This window comes from Nothoprocta perdicaria, unplaced genomic scaffold (assembly GCF_003342845.1).
Source record: "Nothoprocta perdicaria isolate Ctin4 unplaced genomic scaffold, notPer1 scaffold_1, whole genome shotgun sequence".
Lineage (NCBI taxonomy): Eukaryota > Metazoa > Chordata > Aves > Tinamiformes > Tinamidae > Nothoprocta > Nothoprocta perdicaria.
The window spans coordinates 4,432,721-4,455,220 of NW_020454093.1; the positions used below are offsets into that span (position 1 = coordinate 4,432,721).

The following is a 22,500-nucleotide window of genomic DNA, read 5'->3' on the forward strand; positions in this document are numbered from 1 at the left end:
GGCGACCGCGCCAGCGCGCGCGGGGCGGCCCGGCCATGGCGGCGCCGCTCGCTGCTCTTACCTCAGCGCGCAACGCACCCGCACCAAACGGATCGAATCCGCCGCTTGGCGAATGTTTCGTTCCACATTTAATATATGGTAGTTCTATAGTGCACACAACAGAGGGATTCATTCCCAAGTTAAAACAAACGAAAATGAAACACAAGTAGCTTCAGTCTTAGTCTTATAATTAAACGGTGTTTTACCAACAAAGGGGTTGGGTTTTTTTTGTTTTTTTTTTTTCGTTTTTCTGGCAGTCAGCTGATGCTGATCGCTGAGGGGTCACGTCCAGAAAGCAATCCTTGGGTCCCTGTCTGAAACAGCACGTGGAGCTAAACAAGCCACCAGGATAAACGCAGCTCCAAGGAGAAGTTCTACCCGGCCCACCGGTTTTGCACCTCTGGTCTACTCTCCGTTAGTTGCTTGTCCTCTTTCCGGACATGGCTAGTGATTAGTTACTCCGATCCACGGGATCGCACCTTAACCCTCGGAAGAGGATGTGTTTGACCTGTTATTAACCTTAGCAAATGTCCCAAAAGTTGGATCAGATGCCACAGAATCAAACGCTACAGAATCACAGAACATTTGAGGTTGGAAGGGATCTCTAGAGATGACCTAGTCCAACCCCCCCTGCTCCAGCAGGGACACCTGGATTGCGCTGGTGCAGCTCACAAAGGCCCGTGGCTGAGCAGAGGCAGCTCTCAGGAAAACCTGACAGGTTAAGTTCAACAGTGGCTCTAGCCAGGCCTGACATTAATATCTATATTCCTACACCTACTCAAGCCAGTCCCTCTGGAGCAGCCTGGGCTCCTTGCAGAGCCCATGGAAACCGCAGCCTCCACCCTAGGCACTCTGAACCACCCTTGGGTGGACCTTGCAGACAGACCCACTTCTCAAATCCATCAGCTCCAACAGCTCCATGAAGGAGCTCTGGATACAAGAATACAAATGCTTCTTAGTCCAACAGAAACACACATCACACGCACCCCGCTTTAGGAACCTGCTGCAGGTTATGCCAAGGCTGAAGCTGTTCTCTGAACGGCATGATTTCTGTCTACATTACAGATCCTTCTGAGATACAAACTGGCACAAGATAAACTGCACTGCTGCCTGGCCCCACACATCAATGATTTTTTTTCCCCAAACAGTCTTCTCTGTCATTTCTGTAACTGAATTTTGCTCAATAGGCCAGAAGGACAACAGCAAATATAAACAGCAAGAAAAAAACTCACCCAGAAGTTCATTATTAGAAAATTCATTCATTTTTTAAGTGCTACAAATATTTCTCTTCTAGCCCTGAAGTATAACAATACTTGATCACTGACAGTATTCAGAGACTCAGATGTTGAGCTGTAGAAATAAAAGAAAATTATTTTCTTAAAACAGAGTTAATCCAGACAGCTTAATTGATGACAGAACATCAGTGTGAGAGTAGATTTAAACACACAGGAAGATAAAAAGAAAAGTGTTATTAGTGGATGCTGAAATACATGCTAAGAGCATGATTTTTTATTAACAAAAGTTGTCATTAGTATCAAAAAAATGCTAAAATAACACTTATAAAGATAAAATAATGCAGCAGAAACCACCGCTCAGGGTAGTTCAAATCGGGGTATTTCAGCACCTCTGGTGCTGAAGCCAGAGACTCGTTGCACAACGAGGTGTGGACATGGCTACAAGCCCTAGACCCTGGTGACAGTTCCCATTTTACTGTCCTTTGCCAGCTGGTTTAGACAGCCTGCAAAAAGCCATGGCCACTGTTATGCCAAACGTGCACTTGTTTCAGCCGGAACTGAGACCATTACTTGAATAACTAAATGATGAGTTAGCTTTTACACTATTTTGTTTATCCTCCAAAACCATCTGTGCGGTTTGAATATCATTTCATTTTCATTTATGATAATACAAGAATATGGAAATTATTTAGCCTTCAAATTTTATCTTTTTCTGTAGGAAAAGCAAATTTCATACAGCTTCCCAGAAGGGTAATAGATAAATAAGATCAGATTTTGAATAAAGGCCAGCAGCATCTCTTTAAATTTTGGATGTATGCAGTAAATAAAATTAACCCCTGTACAGCTGGCAAGCCCAAAGCTATACACTTGTTGAAGTGGCTACAAATGAATTTCCCTGGTTGTGAACACATAACGCAATGTCATTACTCCCTGCAGTTTAGATCTCTCAACCCACTTACTTAGCAGGTGACCACCACACGCCAAAATGCCTTTCCAAAAACATCCCAGAAAATCACTCAGGGAGTTGTTTGGCCCCACAGATGAACCCAAGGACGCAGCTTGTTAGCAGGTAGCCAGGGCCCAGGTGAGACGTGTCGTGGACGCAGTTTGTGAGGGGCTTCCTCAACGTGGTGCCACAAGGAGGATGGGGAGCGGAGAAGGTCACACTTGGGAAAGTGGACAGGAACAGACTCTGTTTGCGTTTGTAATGTCACCAAACACTGCACGGCTCGAGTCTGGTCTCATCTGTACTTCTGAGAATAAAAACGTAGACCACAGGGCTACAGCGGGATAAACCAGAAGGAAATACACCCATCCTCAGCGGAATGGTGTAGACAGCACAATTTATCTTGGGTAGAGAAGGCAGTAATGGTGATTCCTCCCATTTTATGCCATCGGGGTTGCAACACAACCGTCTCATACAATTTTAAAGAGGGTTAAGCTGTGCCTATAACAAATGCTGTTACAAATGCTAAGCTACAATTCAAACCTTTTTAGCTAACTCGAGGCTTCCTTTTAAAGAAGCTTTCCCCAGCCCAGACTAACCATTAGGTAAAGAGCTGGCAGTAGTGAGAGAGAGAAAGGGATTTATGTGCATGCATCAACGGGAGAATATATCCCTTTGTGAATGATTTCCTTGGGTCTCCTGCTTACAGATGAAGAGATATGTGATATAACAATTCACTGTTCTGACACACATTACAATCATGATGTGCAGTTTTTAATGCATCGTGTTACATTAAGCTTAGCCCATGGTCTAACACCATGTAACATAAATTTCTGTGAAGGGAGTAACATAACATGATACTGTCTTTTAAAAGACACACACGATTTTTTCAGATCACCTACCTTTTATCCATGAATGCCCAATCCAAAAATCAAGGTGGCAGACAAAAGTAGAGTGAATGGGTATCCACAAACCACAGTATTTATCTTGTGTAGTTTTGCTCATTGCTACCTGTAGTCAATGACTCCAGTCAATTTTTATGTTGTAATGCATGAGCAAAGTTGATGGACATATTCTTTTGTCACCTCCCTCAGTTAGATTTTATTCGAGGTCAATCATGAGAGACCTAACAGATATTAAGGATGTAAAACACACTGCAATTCCTCATTAGTGTTTGTTTTCATGGTAGAAAAAGAGTTTTGATGATGAACCTATCACTAGCATTATTTTGGCTAATCATATTTAATTTATATATCCTATCTGTGAGATAGTTTCTTCATTTTAATTAACAGTTTCTACCTGGGGAATATTTTAAAATAAAATTATTTCATAAGTGATTCTCATTGGAATGAAATAAAATGAATTATTGTCTTGACAATAAAATCTCCATGAAAGATCAAATTCAATTCCAAAGTTTAAGGTATTCACATAATAAAGACATATATGATCAATCTCTTTGGGAAGAAAAAAAAGAGGTAAATTCCATTATAATTTTATTTCTTATTTCTCTCCTCCTGAGTCTTTAGAAAGCTTCAGGGTTTTTGACGACATTTTTGTACAAATAGCTCTAAATCAATCTTAAATGTGTACTCAATTCCTTGATGTTAATATGTGCCACTATCTTTATTTTTAACCTAATCCTTTCCACCGTGTGCTACGAAACAAAACAATGAGAAACTCACGGACATCAACTGACATCTGTGTGGGTTTGCCTGATCACATGCTTCAGTGCAAAGTTTAAATACCAGTAAAGGGGATTCCTCCTTTTTTGGCCACATCCAAAAGCCGTGATTCTTACCACAGAATGAACGCTCGAGACAATACTCTCCAGAGAAGAAACAGCCCCTGCCAGTGCTTAGCAGACAGGAACGTGCTGGTAGCACACGGAGGTGCAGAACTGCAAAGTAACTGGCAGCCAGCAAGGCAGTCCCTGCTAACATCCCTTCGGGTGCTGCAGGCGACGATGTGACAGCTTCTCATGAGTCAGTGAAAAAGGAAAATAATACCTGCAGATTGCTGCATCAAAACGAAGCTGTATTTAGAAAGTCTAAGGGGAGACCAAAATATATGTGCTTTTAATAGGACAGCAATCCTGGCTGACAAAGATAAATGCATTGCTATGATACAGTCTGACACTGTAAAGCATTTGACACGATATCACACTACATCCTGATTAGAAATTTAGCACTGTACAGTATCAGTGTAGCACATGTTAAGTAGTTTGGAAATTGGCATATCTGCAAAAATGCAAAGGTTCTGTAAATGGGCAATTGTCATAACATGGGAATTTTTGGTGGCTTCTTGCAGGATTTTTTTTCCTCAGGCTCACACTATTCAAAATGTTTATTAATCATCTGAGAGGAAATATAAAATAATTGCTAGTACAGCCTGCTGCTGACACAAATGTTAGTGGCATTGTACATAATAAGAACAGATTTGTTCTGTAAAGCAATTTGGATTGCTTGGTACAATAAAATTATAAAACCCAAATATAGGAAAAGTCAGGGTCTTAGGCTGAGGGAGAAAGAATATAGGTCAGACCTGTGGGTTGAAAGCCTCTGTCTTAGCACCTCTAGAAAGGATTGCTGGGTTGCAGGGGCCAGCCACCACAATGGGAGCCTGCAGAGCAAGACGTGAGAAGTCAAGGGCAGCTGGGCAGTGAAGAAAGCAGAGGGCTGGGCCAACCTGCAGTACACACCGAGAGGCAGCTTACGGCAACAGCAGGTTCACAACCCAGCCAAGGGGTCAGACACGACAACGGGCAGATCAAGCTAGACAAAACCAGAATTAATAGGGTGCTGTTTCTTAAGTCCTGAGCAGCCAGGTAGAGGAGACGCACACCTATGGGTCCCCGTGGCTGTCCAGAAGGCTACCTAAAGCCAAGGGGAATGGAGAAGTTGGAAGCTAAGTTGGGATGGCTCTTTCAAACCTCATTCTCAGCCCATTAAGGACATTCGGGGAGGACATTCTCCCCACAGACAGTAGCTGGAAGTGTGTCCAGGGGGCCTGTGAGGGCCAGGGAGAGGAGCGGGGCGAGGCGCCCTGCTCCGAGCGCTCAGAGCCGGAGAGCGGCACGCCGCCTCCTGGGGCCCGGCTGGGAATTCCGGGAGATGCTCACAAATGGCGTTAAACATCCGGGTTTAGATGTAATTAAAAATTAGATCTAACCAGTTAATTAATTAAAAATAGAACGTTGAAAGGAGAGGTGATGCATCTGTACTAGAGCTTGAAGTTTCTCAGCGTATTTCAGCATATAAGAAATGTGCTCACACTTCTCAGTGATGCCAACAGCGCTGCCTGGGGAAGGAAGAGGAAAGTATCCACATTTTTAAGGTCAGCATCAGCTTGATTATAATAATGACTATGTCTTCAAGCCAAGTGATTTATTAGTTTTCTGACTTTATGGTAAAGCTAATATTGTTTTTTTTTTCTTTTTTCTTTCTTTTTCTTTTTTTTTTTTTTTTTTTCAAATGTTTTATCAAGAAGGAAAGCCTCTGCTTTCCCTACTGTTTGTTTAGGCTGAACTAGCAGGGCTGACAAATATTTTTGTCATTTGACTAGTCTTGCTCATGAAAATCTGTGAAATAGATTGAAGGCTGAAAATGTGGGATTGTTTCTGTTCCAGTCCATGAATGAAGAAAGATAGAGAAGACAACACTGACAAAACCTTAATGGTGAGGGGCCAGATATCCAAAGATATTTTTGTGCCTGGAGATGGAGACAGGTGACCAGTGGGAACTTCAAAATCCCTCTCTCAGATTAAATGCCTAACTCCTGTTGACTCCAATGGCAACGAGGCACTACCCCACACAGGCACTTCTGATAATCTCACTAGTCATTTATCTGCATCTTAGACATCTAAGTATTAGCTCCTGGAGGCAGGAAATAATCTCTCGGATCACTAATGTATCTACTTCCTTTGTTTAGTAATTTATCTGTTTTTAAATCTAAAACATCCTTTTTAAGGGGGGAGGAAAAGTAATGCCATATGTTTAATACAGCTAAATATAATTAATTAAGCAAGTTTTATGCATTTAGATTGATTTTTAGTTTCCACTTCAATGCATTTTAATACAAACCCTAAAGAAAATCATCGCTTAGTAAAAAGAAGACTTTTGCTATTTCCTGAGATAATATATATGTAAAACATAAGCATCTGAATAGATTACACTAATTCTCACTCTCTCATTGTGTATATTCCTATGCTAAAATAAAACAGATATTGAAAACATAAAATATACATTGCAAATACAGTTGCAAATCAGCTTGTGTTAATCATTATGCCAATCAATGAGAATGAAAATAATTACCAAGTACAAATGCAAAGCAAAATAAAATCAGATACTCAAATCAAGCTTTCCTTCTCACTGATTTTAATCATGATTAAAATTGGAAGCTTAAATTACTGCGAGCAGGTAAAGACTAACAAGGATCTGTAAGATAAGGCACCATGAAATGCAGCCATGATCTCTTAAATGTGTTCTTTCCAGAATCAAAAGAAATTTTGCACCTTGTTCTCCTGTTTACTGACCCAGATCTATAAAGATTTCTGTGCCTTAATCAATGCAAACATAACATGATGTCTAAGTGACCTGTTCTCAGAGTATATGATTACCCCTAGCTCTTCTGCCAGCATATTACAGGTAACGTTTGCAAGCAAATAACCCGTAATATTCAGAGCTTCTTGAGGGCTATGTAACCCTTTCCATGTAACAGCTGGGCCCTTTGAATGCTTGGGTCTAATTCCTTGATTTTCAGAACTCTCAAGGCATTCCTATCTGGCCAAATAAACAAACTCCTCTGCTGCTCCAAAGGGGAAGAATACAGCCCGTATCTCCCACCACTGGGCTTGAAGGGCATATGCACAACGCAGCTCACCTGTAACACCCCTTCCCCTCTGCAAAAGCTTCACTTAAGTTTTGCAGGGAATAAAGTAGATCACATCTCAGCGCAGAATAGCTTGATGAAAAATAGCATCTGCTTCCTTTCACTAACAGTCAGGGCCAGAATATTTTATCTCTTTGTTTTCTAAATCTTGCTGTGTCTTGCTGAGATGTCTGGGCCGCTGAATTTTCTTAATGGAGTGCATGGATAATAAGACTTACGTGCATAACTTTTTTGTGTCACTCTGAAAATTGCCTCCTGCTGCATTTCTCTAAGGCTGGAAGAATAACCTTTATACCTTGAAGGCTTCTAAAAGGCCTGAAGTAAACATTTAATGGAATGGATACAATAACGTGACATCATTCCAGTAAATACAGCTTGTGCTGGGAAGCTTGTTCTACCATAATACTGTTACTTAGTCATTTATTGGTCTTCTGAGTAGCTGGAAAGAAAAAACAAAAACAAAAAACCCAGGTGCACTTAGGGGAACTGCCTCGTCTGAGAGATGGGAGCTGTGCTCAAGTTCACCACACAAGCAGAGAGCCAAACACAGCAGGGTTTGCTGGGCTGCATGCAAGCTCTGCTTTTTATTTATAAAAGCAAATGCAAATGCATTTGTTTTGGCACGGGACAGTCTGTGCGCGAGCTAAACACCCTTTCTGCTTTCTCTTTGTGTTGACAGAGCAGCAAAGGGGACTTTTAAGCTGCTGGGTGGGCCCTGCACAGCCCCAGAGAACGCAGAGCGAGCCAAGAGCAAACTGCTGGGGTCTCAGCACCTTCCATCCATTTCCATTTCAGTCTGGCATCATGTCACCCTGGCAGCAGAGGCCTAGCCAAAACCTTGAGGTTTGAGATGGCTGAAGGAACAGGGACAAGGAACACGGGTAAGGTTTTCCTCTCCTGTTTGCACTGACTCCTTTCTGCACCGCGACACAGGGCCCTTCAGCTGCAATTCCTCACCACTGCCGGCAGCCCCAGTGCAACAAAAACAAGATCCTCTTCTCCTAGGAAGAGCTGCAAATGCTTTTGGCACCCTCTTGCATTGCTCTTGCTCTCAGGTTCCTGCCACCTAACATGTCACAGTGCTTGCAGGGACGTTAGTCCCTTTACCCCAGCATTGGGATGCAAAATCATTGGGTGCAGATGGACCGCTGGGGCCCTCGGGGGCTCTCTGTACTGAGGGAAGAGTTTCCGCAGCATCTGCTGCAGGATTTGGCACAAATGGAGCATAATGGTTTCGCACTCATTTTAAGATAAGAGAACTACAACTCAAATTTTCTCTCCTCTGTCTCAGTGGAGAGCTTATATGTTAAGAGCACTTGAATAAAGTTGCTGTAATATGAAGTATGTATTATTTATTATTTTCGTGCTTGCAGCAGTTTGATAGAAGACAAGAGGAGCTGACATTTAAAGGGAATATAGGGAAGAGGAGAGTTACATTAAAAGATCATGAGGTGCGCTTTATGGATGCTGGCTAGTTCCTCTTTGTACACTTGCCTGATTAGATGAAATGCATGTGTGCATTTATTACACACCAGAAATAAGTGATGGTGATACATAAAGGTTTTACAAGTACAAGTTTGGGGTAGATCAGCTACTCAGAGGTGGAAATGTGAACAGTGATATCAGGTATGTTTCTCACCATCATCTCTTTTGCACCTGTGACTCGTGTTTCATAAAAGTGGTTATTGAAATGCTTTGAAAATAGTTTTACGACCACCTACACAGTGCAAGATATCAGCGAGTGCAAGCCCAGCCAAAGGGGCACCGGGTCAGTGTTGCAGTCTGACTCAGAAAAGCTTCCTGACACAGAACAACTACCTGAGGATTTCGTAACATTAGAAACCAATATTATGTCCTTTTGGAAAGAATCTGAAAAGGTGAAGTAGCTACTGAAGAATGCTGAGATAATTTCTTATAAAAATACGGAGTCAGACTCTTTATCCATTCCCTTTTGTGGATCCCAAAGCAGCTGGATCTCTTTGGGTGAGGACTGTAAAAGGAGAGAACGAAGAAAACACTCTGATAATGCTTGCGAGCTGGAGAGAGAAGGGCAGGCAGCTCCCGGGGACAGATCCTTCTCTGGAGAAAAATGGCAGAGCTTTCCCAGAATTCTGACAATTTAGACCAGCAAAGAGCTCCCCTTTGAGCTCTCTACTTGTCCTTTTGGGAATTAGACTAGACCATTTCAACACATATATTGGAGGAGATGTACAATCTTTGCTTCTACTTACAAAGTGTAAAAAGAGGCAATCTCTTCAAATTGTGGGAGTTTATCTTGAAGTTTATATGATATTCTTTCATAAATTGCTGTTGTAGCGAGAGATTGAAGCCATTTATCAGCAAGTATTGGAGATGTTACAGTGATGCATTATGATACATTTAGCTACCAATATTTAGCTATCAATATGATACATTTATCATCAATATCTAGCCAATACCACCAATGATTTAGCAGGAGAGGTTAGATGAAAAAACTGTGATGTATCATTAGGGAGACGGAGTGTCTGGAATGGAATGCTCCAGTATCATTTATATTTCTCATGCTACTGGATTCCCAAATTGCATCACTGCAGCCCAGGGGAATTTTTTAGAGTGTAGCTTCCCTTTATGAGTAGGCAGTTTTCTCTCCTTGCAGAGAAGACTACACAGCTCTGAGTCCTCAAGTAAGTGACAGATTTTGACAGGGATATTTGCAGATGATGGAATTCAGAATCTAACCGAAAAGAAAGGGATTTGGGCCTAGATAGCCTATTTTATCGCTGCTCAATTGCTTGGGTTATTATTTACATTTGTGCAAAGGCAGCTAAGTGCTACTGGTTTGTGGTTTTTTATTATTATTATTTGTTTGTTTTAACAAACAAACAATTTTAGCAGATTAGTAAAGAAATTAATACCCAAATGTTAGCATGCTGGATACAAAGCACAGAAAAGAGGTGCCCGGACAGATGCACGAATATGTATATTTGGGCAAAGTGGACTCGTGAAGGCTGTCTTTTATTCGGAGCAGTGATTTCTCTCACTAATCAGTGGTGAACGAGTGGAGCTGTAACTTTCTGGATTGCCCTTCCAAATCTTTATTCACATTTTTCATAGTGTCTCAGCTCACAGGTGGGTAGGAATGTATTAAGGATAGCTAGCTGTTATGAGCATTTTGTAACTAGCTAATACTAGATAGCAAAAAGTAGCCAACCACAGGGAAAAAGTTGAGAACAGCACTCCCAAGCTCCAGAAATAAACTCGTCAGTTTAGCAAGGACAGTCACAGAAAGAGACAGCAAAATGAGGTCTCAACACTGCATATGTGCATACTGCGTATGTGCTATGTGCACTGGGACCAGAGGAATACCTGGCACTTGATCCTGCTGAGGCCCTTGAAGACATTTCAGAAAAAGACTCTAATACATATTAAAGTTTGTCCTTGATAGTGATTCAAAACACAGCCAGTCAACAAGATCAGGCACTGCCATGATTCCCAGGGCAGCAACTCTGACTTGGCTTATCTGTAACTTCTTTTTGATTAGTTGTGTTGAAGAGAAGGAAAGTATGCATCCCAGGCACACTCCGTGTCCTTAAAAAACACAGTTTACTCCCACTGTCTGAGCTCCTTACTTCGACTGCATACAGCTTTATTAATGAACAATATATTCACAGCAATTTTCTATGCTGAAGAAAGCTATTCAGATATACCAGTCTGAAAAAGACGATGGGAACCTTACAATGACCAAATAAAACTACCTGAATAAGAAACATGAAAGCTGATGGAGTAAGATATTAGGTTAAAAGTAAACATCTCTGTCTACAGTTCACCGAAAATTTCAACTCAGACATAGCTATGCTCAACAAAAATAATGAAGATGTTTGGATGTATCTGAAATAGGATAAAAATGCAGAAATAAAAAGCAAAAAGCTCTTGTATTTTGTGGCATTATAAATCATCTTCTCTGGATTGCTAGGCTGAATTCTGCTCACCAAATGTAAAAAGGATGTTTACAAAATTAGGCTGTGTCTGTACCATAGCAGACAGAAGAGCCTCAGGCCCAGTGCATGCCTGCCGAGCACCCCGTACCCCTCTTGCCATGCCCACAATGTTATAATATTAGATGTTACAATCTTGTCGTCCTGCCCAGCAGCCAGGCAGTCCCGCTGTGCTGGGACACGTGGCCGTGGGCAGGCTTAGCACAAGCCACATGGAGGGCAGGAATAGGCTGCGGCTGGAGTGGGGCAGGAAAACAAGCCGTGTGGTCCACGACGCAGGATTTGGTCCCACAAGGGGCAGTACTGGTATGGCTCCAGATGAGCTGGAGAACAATGATCACTAGAAAGGAAGGCAGATGGTTACCGGCATGGGAAAATTCATCACGGTTAGCAAGATCACCCCGCTGCAAAATACTGAAAGCCATGTCCTAATATCAACGAAAGAGTGTTGGAAGATGCAGAAGATTCACCTTTGAGGATTACGCCAATCTCCAACTACTAAGAGCTGAACCACAAACGACTTTCATGTGGGGCATGAGCCCTTGTTCTGCTCCTGCTCACACCACCCTCAAAAGAAGATGCTGCTCTAGAGAGAGGACCCTCCTAGGCAGATGTTACCTTGGATCCTCTGTATCATTCATGAATGTGTCTCAACTTTGAATACACAACTATTCTTCACTGATTTATGATTTGTTCCTGCTTTCTTGCCATGACCTATATGAAGCTACATTTGGCAAAATAATATGGGTGCTTGTCTCCTACTTCCAGTGGCAAGTATTAAAGTACTGGAAAGGAGTGTTAGTTTAGTGCTAATTTAGAAAATAGAGGACAAATTGTGATAGTGGAACATTATCAGTCCTGAAGTAAAGTGACTAAAAGGAAGTTTAACCATGAGTTATTATGTGTATTTGCTAAGTATTTAGTGCAATGTAGAGGCCCAGTCCTTTAAATCTTTATTCAAGCAAGCCATCTTTTTGTGCCACAGGGGGCTGACCCCACAAATCAAGATTATCAAATCAGGCCAAAAATACTAACAGTATCTTAAGCTGACCTGAGACTAAGTAAAAGGACATGAAATACTAAGGATCATTTTTCTCCTCATGGGCTAAAAATCCTAGCAATCAGAAAGTAAGCAAGTGGGACACAATCGATGTCCGAACGAGTTCGGAGGTGTGAACAAAAGTACTGTGACTTGTCCCAGACCCCTGGCTTGACAGACTCTGGTGTGTGCCCAGCTGCCACAGGATGCCCAGGTGGTCATGTTCTTCCCAGGATATAGGGAAGGGTGCTGCAATGTGTCTGAGTCCCTGTCCGGCCGGCGCGAGCCAGCAGCCCCAATCCCACTGTCCCACTGCCCCCCTCTGGCTTCTCTTCCAGCTGCCCTCGGCAGTGACGGGTTTACGAGTCCTGGGTCACTCAGGACAACAGAGCAGGTGGGACAGCACCACAAATGTCTGCAAAAAACAGCAGAAAWAAAAAWAAAAAAAAAAAATTAAAAAAAAAAAAAAAAAAGCAAATGGCTCTGAGAATTAAGTGAAGGGCCCTGCGCATGGCGCGGCCTCCCCTCCTGCCACACGCTGCCCTCCCGGCCTCCTCCTGGTCCTGCAGCCCGTCCTGCTCCTGCAAACCTGGCTCCCTAGGACAGTCCCGCTCTCTCTCGCCCACAGGCCTTGCTAAGGATATTCTAAGAAAGCTTCCAGCCCAATTAAGTCCTTTTTAGTATAACTGAAAAAGCGTTAATGGGAGAGAAGAGCGAGAAAGGACAACGGAGCCTCAGAGATGCACGCTAGTATTCAGTTAGGGAAATGTCAATCAGTAGTGAGCCATACAGGTTTGCTGCATGCCTCTCTGAGAGGTATGTTGGAGCATCCCACTGCAGAGCCCGAATGCTACTCCATCTCCAAGTGAATCAAACTTGGCTCTGCCTTCTGGTTTTAAAGCATAAAATTCACCCAAATATTTACAAAAATATTTATTGGAGATTTTTCTAATGGATATTCTCCTATCTTTGTAGTTCTAAAACACAAAACAATATTTGCCTCCATTCTCTAGGCAGGAACAGGGGCACCATCCTGGGCCACAGCAACACTCAATACATATTCTATTTCTCTTAAAGTAGGATGAAGGTTAGAGTGAACTGCAGCCTCTGAACCAACTCACCATTGATGGAGCTTGAGATTAGGCAGCATTATCTGTGTTGTGTAAAATTTAAAACTTACTAGTTCTAAGATTTTTTTCCTTTCCTTTAGTCAGAAGAGGATACACATTCAATTTTAGTAAAATAATCTTTTGGTAGATCTACAGGGACCATTTCTGATATAGAATTAAATAGTGGTGCAGACAGAATCTTTATTACATTTACATGACCCCATAAAGATAACTTTAATAGTTCCCCACAGAGCAAAACCCTCCTTAATTTTGTTAATTATTTCCCCCCAGTTATGCTTAGCTATGTCTTCTAATTCAGTATTGATCTTGATATTGAGGTCTGTCAAATTCCTAGCAATCCACTTAAATCCCCACTGGGAGAAAAGGTTTGAGGGACAGATCCTAGACAGAGCTCATGTTCTAGAAATACACTAATAATTCTCATCAGAAATCCTTATTCCTTATTTTCTGTTTGCCTTTCTTTTATAAGAAGGTTCTAAAATTTGAGCAAACTGATGTCCATGGATGCCAGTCTTCCCTCTCCCTGCTTGCAGGGCTTCCAGGAACGCCAGAAGACGGTAGCACGGGTAGCACAGGTGCTTTGCTGGGGATTTGTGCACACAGGGGGAATGGGGGCTGGCACGGGCAAGGGTCTCCCCTTCTACGTACAGGTGATTTTGAGCCAGTGCCACTCACTCTGGGTACATCCTTTTCCTACATAAACTGGTGACTTCAGGGATTCTGCAGCACCATTGTTTTGTTCTGTGGCAATCTGCGCACGGTTTATCCATTACTACACATCTCAGCTATAGTGTATGCTGGCAAATGAATGTGTATTATGTCAAGAAATAATGAAGAATTAGATATGGTTTGCATCTAGTGCTTCCATAACTGCCTCTTATGAAGCTCCTGTGCCAATTACTGATTATAGAGGTGATGAGAGGAGCTATCCCCAGTTCTTCTGGTGTGATTGAGCCTTAGTCAACCTCAACCACCAGTAAAACAGAAATTAACAGCAATTAAATAATTTAGATTGCCAAAAAATAACTAAATAATTTAACTATGATAATCTTCTCTCTTCCCTGGACTACTCCAATATTTTATTTTGCATAAGGAGTGCACTTCTCAAAGTGAATCTCCTGGTCACCCTGACTTGCTTTGTTTCATTTTGCAGCACGGGTTTGGAATACCAGCCTGGATTCCCTCGGGATTAAACAAGATCGGAAGATGTGCTCCAACTGCTAATAAGCAGCGAGTCCATGGCACTGGACTAGAGCTACTCCAATATATTTCCATCCTTTAAACATTTATAATGTGAAATTCTGTCATCCACTATCCTGTCCCACCATCCATCCCATCCATGACACCTTCATGTGATTGGCAGGAATTTTCCAAAGACAGATAAAAAGTTACCAGTTGTTTTACATAGAGTTTTTCATATCCCGACCTGGAAACTAGATAATATTATGAGAGCTTGATACTATGCAAAAAATAAATAAATAAATAAATAAATAAAAAAGGAGAAGGCTGTCTGGCCATACTTTATCAGCTAAATCAGAGGTATAAACAGAAAATGTAGATTCCTGTCACACCATGCCAATCCAGGATGCTTTTTGCTGGTCTTTAATTCTACAGTTCAATGAGCAGTTCACATTTACGTGCCTGTATGTTTTTTCATCTGAAGCATCAGTAATATGGGAACTGTATACACATCATCTTTACCTTCTTTCGACCTGTTCTCCTGCCATATGAGACAATACAACAACATCTTAGAAGTGTTTATAATAAATTATTGTTACTGTGATAATCTATTGCCTCTTTTGTTAAAGGCATCCGGGCAGAAATCTCCTCATACGCTTAAAGCCGGAATGTTTTATTTTCAGATTACATAAGTGTTGTGCTGGAAGCAAAAATCCACCTACCAGCTGGCAACAGAGCTGAACTGAATACTGGGACTGGCATTTCCAACACACATACAGTTTCATTATACATTTTTCGTGTTACCTTGAACAACACAAGAAAGAAAAAAAAATCATCTGCTCAGACCACTCCATTCAGATTTAATTCTGCACAAGGTACAGGTTACCTACAAATGGAGAAATGTCCTCAAAGCAATAGTTTAGGTGAGTTGACCTGTTAACTAACAAGAAGCAAGTATTTCAGAGACATAGGGGTTGTAAATTGTAAATTAGAGAAGAAGAGGAATTGCAGCATCTCCAGAGAGAGAGAGAAGTTATTTATCTATATTTTACATTGAACATCAATATGACCATGGCATGAGCAATAGGAAAACTCCTATCTGGAACTAATTATCTTCTATACTATGAATTCCTTTGTTTTTGAATGAAGAGAATGAGAAAGGAGAAAGCTATTAAAACTCTTTCTACATAACAAAGGTACACTACATCTGCCTGGAAAAGAAATGACTGTAGACATGATTTTACATTGGGCTCCAGAGAGTAGATATCCAAGCCCTTGTAGGACTAAAGCCAATAGGACACCCTTCATTGAGATCAGCTGCAGAGCAGAGCTTAAGAAGTTCTTCATAAAGCAGTTGTAATGAGGCGTAAGTCTAAAGCAAAAATGCTGTAACCAGAACAACACACATAAATCTAACTGTAAGATTCCACATTGCGCATTTCTTCCCTGTGAAAAAACTCTTGGAAAGGCCATATATATACACTTGATTATCCTGAGACCTCATTAAATACCATCTGCCACCAGAAATCTCTCCTTTACGTTTCTGCTACCTGTTCAGAGAAATGCAAGTTTTACACATGGGAACAACAGAGTCAGCCACTCAGTCCACATGGCCAATTAATCCAGCTTTGCACTTTCTATAAGTAGGACGATGCTCTATGTACAACAATGCAGAATAATATCACAAGAGAAACCTAAGCACCTCTTTTACCAGAAAATAAAGCATCTTTGCCATCTCTCTTCACTGTAAATCAGTAGCCCTGCCTGCACACACGTCCTGCCCTTCAGCTCTGAACAATGTATGGGGAAGTTCTGTGCTAGTAATTGCACACGCATGTGACGCTACCCCCATCATTTAAATTATGTAAACAAACAGCTTCTAATAGTGCTTTTCTCCTCTTCATTCAAGACAATGGCTATTGAAATCAAGAAAAATAGCAGCAGCTGAAAGTTTCAATTTAGCAACCAAGTCATTACTTAAATGAAAAACGAGCTTCCTACACTTGAACTCTACCATTGGATAAACTGTGGTCTCTGCCTTGCTAACACTTGAGCAGCTACAGAAATCAGAGAAAGAAAAACACGTGAACAGAGTTATGAGGGTGACTAACTTGAGCTGGAATGTCATCTGCAGTGTTTTTTTCTAGAGTTGCCAGGCAAACTATTGGTATCATAAAACCCTCTTTCTCACTGATCATAAATCCCTCTTTCTCACTGATACTTAGATTTTTAGGAAATTATAATTAAAGTCACTACTAATTACTCAAGAAAGCAAACAGATCAGCACTACATGTCTGCAAAGGAAGGTCTAGATGAGCATCCTCTCATTAATTTTGTGCCTTGCTCTTCGGTCAAACAGGCCACAGAGTGAAACTGGCCACAGAGCTGATCTGATGCCTCTGAACTGCTGTCCTGGGGATGTTTTTCTTGGAAAGTTATCTGCAAACACTGACTGATTACTCCACAAAATGCTCTTCTTGATGTAGTTTACCTAACATCAGACAACAAACTCCTGTTTACTAATACATCTGTGTAAAACATTTGGTTTAGCTCTATTGAGTGCTTTGTGTTGCTTCATTTGTAAACAGAGCATAGTAACACTTACTTACAACATGTATTTACCTTTTCAGCCCTTTCTGCAGCTTAAATCATTTCAACCAGAAGATGATCCAGGGTGTAGCTTCTTCTGTTCTCAGAAGATTGGGAGGGATGGTACCATAATCTTCAGTCTACCATATTCAGTCTTTTCTGGTTTCTCGGGTCGGGTTTGTAAGGGAAGCAGTGCCAAAGGATATTCCTTTCTTCAGCACTAACTGCATCTATAAATCTTAACAGAGAAGATCATCTCTGTTAGCCCCATGGAAAACGACAATGATTTCACTTCAACTCAACAGCTGGCAATGCATATGTATTTTTTACATACCACTTTAAACCTCCTTCATGGGAACGACGGTACATGTGTTTTGATCGGGAACGTCTGCTCAGGAAAGTCCACGCAGCCCTCCGCAAGAGGAAGGCCTGGAGACACCCAACTGGCAGAAGAGAGGATGAAGACGCTGTCAAAGAAATCATGCAAAACAAAGTCAAGTGTCGTAAGAGTCTTGTATTTTCAGTTCACAGACATTTTTAAGATCATCCCACTTGGTTGTAATCAAGGCAATTTACAGTAGCTCTTTCCAGTTTATGTACTCACTTAGTAACTTTCACATTTCTGTATAAATATCCTAGTTCTCATTGGTGTTGTATACACCAGCCAGATACAGAGATCTGTGAGAAGCTATGTGTAGAGATACTAGGAATGGAATAATTTGCTTACTTTTACTTGCCAGAGTCTTAATTGGAGACACTTTTTTAATTACAAATTTTGAAATTACGCAAATATAGGGAAAATAAATAAAAGGTGTCTTTTTAAAAGCAACACCCTAATATCAGTCTCCCAGTTTAGAAATGATCATTTTTACAGCCTATACAAACTGATTATAACTCAACTGTTCAGCAATATTCAGGAATTTAGCATAATATTTACATTCCTGTGTTAATAAATCTTTGGGTAGTTTTTTAAATAAAATTTTCTTTTAAGGACATCTTATCTAGAAGCCGATTAGTTCAAATATGTGTTTTAGGAAGAAGCAGTACCAAAGAGATTAGCCTAGCATATGCCACATATGCACAGACTATATCCAAATAGGCAGCTCTGGGAGGAGTGCTTCAACTGCCATTAAAAGCAATGACATATTTACCAGTATTTTATATTGACGCAACACAAGGAGTTGAAATAAATTAAATGTAGGGGTGAAAAAAAATTCGGCCTTTGCACAAAAGGTTATTTTACAGCATGGCTTTGAGCAACACAGGCTCCGAGGTGGATTTGAAGACCCATATTTCTGAAAAGCCTAAGCCTGCTGTTTTGGGCCCTTCCTAGATTTCTGCTAACACTGCCAGATATCATTCAGGCCCAGGACTAGCCTCCAACTTGGTGTCCCCTGGAAAAGACCGCAAAAGTGCAGACTTGGAGACTTCTACCTCTTTAATTTACTATTTTTGCAAAGTCCCAGGATGTTTGAAGCACTTAAATTTCTGCACTGAAACATGACCATCAAAATGGCAATTATGAAGCGCAGTTCACTGGTTGGCAAGGCCTCTAGCCTTCACATAAATATGTGAAAAGTGAGAGTTTTAAAAACTGTACATCTTTTCTCCCCTATTCTGCACAGCCTGTAAATCTAGTTCCCCTGACTAAAAGCATACATATTCTTGAGTGCACTACATCTGAAAAGAGCACAAGAAGAGAGGCAATAAAGGCTTTACTGAGCATCAGCAAGTAATGGCTTGACTCATTTTCTTAGTGAGATGAATGACAAAAAATCCACTGACTTCAGCAGGTAAAGGCTTTGCCTTGTTTACTGGTTTATACTGTTCCTAGCAGCCTGATTTTGATCCTTGCAGAGACATAAAATGCTAATCTTCAAGGAAATTCAGGGCAAAATTTGCCTGTCTTTTACTTCTTTGGACTTCTTCCCAAGCATGAAAGCACTGATTTTAGCAGAGTTGTATCAAAGTAAAGGAAAATCAGGATTAGACCATTCATGTTCTTTAAAATTATGCTCAATTACATAAAGCTATGGTCCATTATGTTACATCTGAGCTATATAGGATTAGTGTAGCATTCCAAAGTATTCCTGAAACTGGGAAAACACTTTGGGTCTATTTATGAGCAGGTGAAAGCTCAGGATCACTTACCCAGGAGTTTGGTGGAGATGTGCCACATGAAGAATAGTGAAGAATATTGTTCCATGGCTTTCAGAAATCAGGAATGCTTCACTTTTTAAAGGCAAATAAAATGGTGCCAGAGTACATGTTTAGAGGATATATTTTCCATTTAATGTCTGTCACATTTTATGCAGTGTGAAATCTGCGTAAACACTTCATAGTCTGTATTACTCACTGGGTCTCTTTAGTCCATCCTAGGTTAGTACATCCTAGATATGAAAGAGATTTTCTCTGGGAATTATGTATAAAGTTCAGCATTAGTTACAACAGTTGTGTATTCAATAGCCTTTATTTTATAACTTTGTTAATAGACAGGTAAATTTTATTACTCTTGCTTATATTCTTACTTATATTCTAAATAAAAATGCAGTTGAAGTTAAAAAAAAAGGTAAATATTAAAGTTCTTCCCTCCAAAAAAACTCCAGACCCAACTTTATCACAGAAATTCATCCAAAAAGGAAAAAAAAAAAAAGTTTTAACTGCTGCTACTAATTCCTGCATCTGATCAAAATTAGTCAACTAATCCAGGAGGATTAAGACTTAAAAAAAACCAAAAACCCTCAAACTATTAAAAAAGGAATAAAAGCTATTTTGGAAAATAAACAGCTCAGGGAAAAATAATTATACCAATAAATTAGAGAACAAAGGGTTTAAGCTTTTGTTAGAATGGCAGATTCTCACAAAGCACACCAAGGATTTTTTTCTGGAAAATTTCAACAAAGGAGCATACTTCCTTCTTCTAAAATGGTGCTGAATGACAAAAAAAAAAAAAAAAAAAAAAAAAAAAAATTAAACGTAATTCTTCCAGTCTTATAAGGACAGATACAGTTATGGTAGAGAATGACTGGAATTTACTAGAAAGCCACTGGAGCTGTGCTTTGTTAAGTAGTTTGTTGTTCTTGTGTGGAGAGATTTTTTCTGTTTGCTGATTGGGATTTTAATTTGCACTGGGCCAAATAGCTTGATCCTACTCACCTGTTAGTGACTGGGGTTTCTGTAACAGGTTTCCACTTACTGTAAGTAGAAGCTCAGCAGGAACTGGAAGGGGATCACTGATTGATTGCGTGTGTTGAGAGCTTGTGTTTCCTTTCAAGTTTAGGACTCACAAAACACAACTAAAAGGGCTAATTTTTCCAATCAAAACTCTATAAGAAAGTCCTGGTTTTACTACACTAATTAGAAAGCTGTAATGATCCAATTTAGAACCAGATGATTTAGAGTTAATGCCAGACTGTGATCCCAGTTTTATTGGTGTAAATCTGAAAACATTTAATTGGTGTCAACAGAGTGGCTTTCTTCTGAAAAAGAAAAAAAAAAATGAAAATAATAGAAATTAAGGCATAGGAACTAAGGTTAAACAGGCACACCATTGGAAAGTACAGTATAGATTGTGTCTTTAAGTATAAATACTTACCTGTATAAAGTATAAATGTATGAAGTATAAATACTATAAATATCACATTAGAATAACTGAAAACTGTATTTGTTTCTCCTTTCCTCCATTTCTGCTATGTCTAACATTTATTGTTGTTCTAAATAGTATTTTTTTCAAATATCATGAGCCTGATTCTAATATCGTAAGTCCCTAAACTATCAGTATTAAATCAAGCTGTCTGCTCATTGAAATAAACTTACTCCCAAAGAAGAATAAAATACAAAAAAGACACAACGCTCCAGCATTAAGTTCTATCCCTTCGTTAACCCTGGCAATGTTATCAAACAAAATCTGAGATTAACTTCTCTTTGTTTCTATGAAATATGATGGTTTCCCTTCAGTTACCTGTCTGTTGCGGTCTGACATTTCTGTAGTAGGAAATTAATTCAGTAAATGACAGAAATTCCTAGAATACTATGAGGTGGATATAGGAACAAATACTAAATGAAGCATGGGGAAAACCTATGCTAAACCTTTTATACTTACAGATCATAAGATTGTATATGAAAATTAGGCATTTATTCAGTTTCAATCTGAGCTTTGTTCTAAAGTGGGGATTGACTGCATTAATTACTTGGGTTTTTTTTTTTTTTTTTGTCATTTAGCTTAAATAAAAATGTTAAAATTGAATTAAAAGAAAAACAATGAGTTTCCAGAACATAATCTACCTTTTGTGAAATTCCATCTTCAGCGCCTTGACTTAGTAAGACTGAGCAAGTTTCATGCTGGACCCATATTCTAGCCAAAATTTCCAAAATTTTTTGAAGCCACTTTCTTTATTCTTCTCAGTAAGACTTGCAGGATTCCTTGCTTGGCTTACTTGAGAGAAAACAGTGAAATAAATGAAACATTAATGGAATTGCTTGATGCTACTTTCCATGATACTGCCTTGAATGCACAGAAGTGACTGATATTATACTGAACCTGTTCTGAACAGCTACAGAAAGTTGTAATTTACTTTGCCCTATGGGAAAAACAAAACAAAAAACAAGACAAGAAAAAAAAAAAAACAAACCCATTTCATTACACAATCTACTTAAGTAGCTTTTCTTTTGGCTATTGTATTGGAATAGTAAGCCTCCAAAAGAGGTGAAGTCTGCTTTTTGATGCAAGTGCAGAGCTACTATTGAAGTCAAGCCAGCCTGCAAGATCAATATAGATGTAAAACTGCTGATTCTTAACAACGGGGTGGATTAGTGGGAAGGTAATCCAAGGATTACACAAACCCAGCAACTAAAAGCAGCCCTGGGGTACCAGAAAGGACATGATTAGAAGCAGGTCATCTTCAGGAGTGTGTGTTTTACTCTTTGACAAAAGAAAATAGAAAAGGAAAAAAAAAAAAAAAAGTCAGAGGAAAAAGCAGTTTTCTACTTCAAACTGAAATTTGGGCACATAAAATACTTCTTGCTGGTCCTGCATGCCAGAATCCCAGCAGTCTCTGGTGCCTATAGACTGCTTCTCTACCTACTTATGAATAGTTCAAGGGGACAAAAAAAATCAACAGAAACAGAAGGCAGACTGTCCTTCTTGCAAAGACGTTTCTACTCGTACAGCAGTAAGTCAGGTTCTCTATCTCTTTTCTCTTCCTGGGGGCTTTGTAGGAGGGAAAGACAACTGTCTGTAGAGAGAACAAATCCTGAAGTGACGAAGACAAAATCTGATCCAACACTGTATTGGTTAGGACAAGCCTGCACACACAAAGTACCACAGAGCATCATGGCACTGGAAGGTCTCCGTTAGCCTTGGATTTACTTACATTTTCCTGACGTGCTACATATTTTTAGGTGTCTGCTTGGAAATTCTCTCCAGTTTTCCTTAGTTCTATCATTAACTCTCCATTCCTGTTTCCCAATTGTCCTTATTGCT

General features: G+C 40.2%; 2 long non-coding RNA genes across 5 annotated transcripts in view; both read right to left on the reverse strand.

Moving 5' to 3' along the window:
• Nucleotides 1–2,510: 2,510 nt before the first annotated feature.
• LOC112943936 lies at nt 2,511–20,493 on the reverse strand. 4 transcript variants are annotated; one of them, XR_003248686.1, is made up of 5 exons: nt 20,175–20,493; nt 19,170–19,408; nt 17,353–17,485; nt 17,052–17,256; nt 2,511–2,527 (listed from the first exon to the last, which is right to left on the reverse strand). It is a non-coding gene; the product is annotated as an uncharacterized LOC112943936 (long non-coding RNA). The 4 variants fall into 4 exon arrangements; XR_003248682.1 differs by lacking the exon at nt 20,175–20,493 and having other exon boundaries at nt 19,170–19,564; XR_003248683.1 differs by lacking the exons at nt 2,511–2,527; nt 20,175–20,493 and adding an exon at nt 15,169–15,233 and having other exon boundaries at nt 19,170–19,564.
• Nucleotides 20,494–21,384: 891 nt separating this feature from the next.
• LOC112946507 overlaps nt 21,385–22,500 on the reverse strand; it is a 1,885-nt gene continuing 769 nt past the window's right edge. Inside the window, exons 2-3 of the long non-coding RNA XR_003249254.1 lie at nt 22,391–22,498; nt 21,385–21,453 (exon numbers count right to left, since the gene is read on the reverse strand). This is a non-coding gene — a long non-coding RNA (uncharacterized LOC112946507). The remainder of the gene's footprint in view (nt 21,454–22,390; nt 22,499–22,500) is intronic.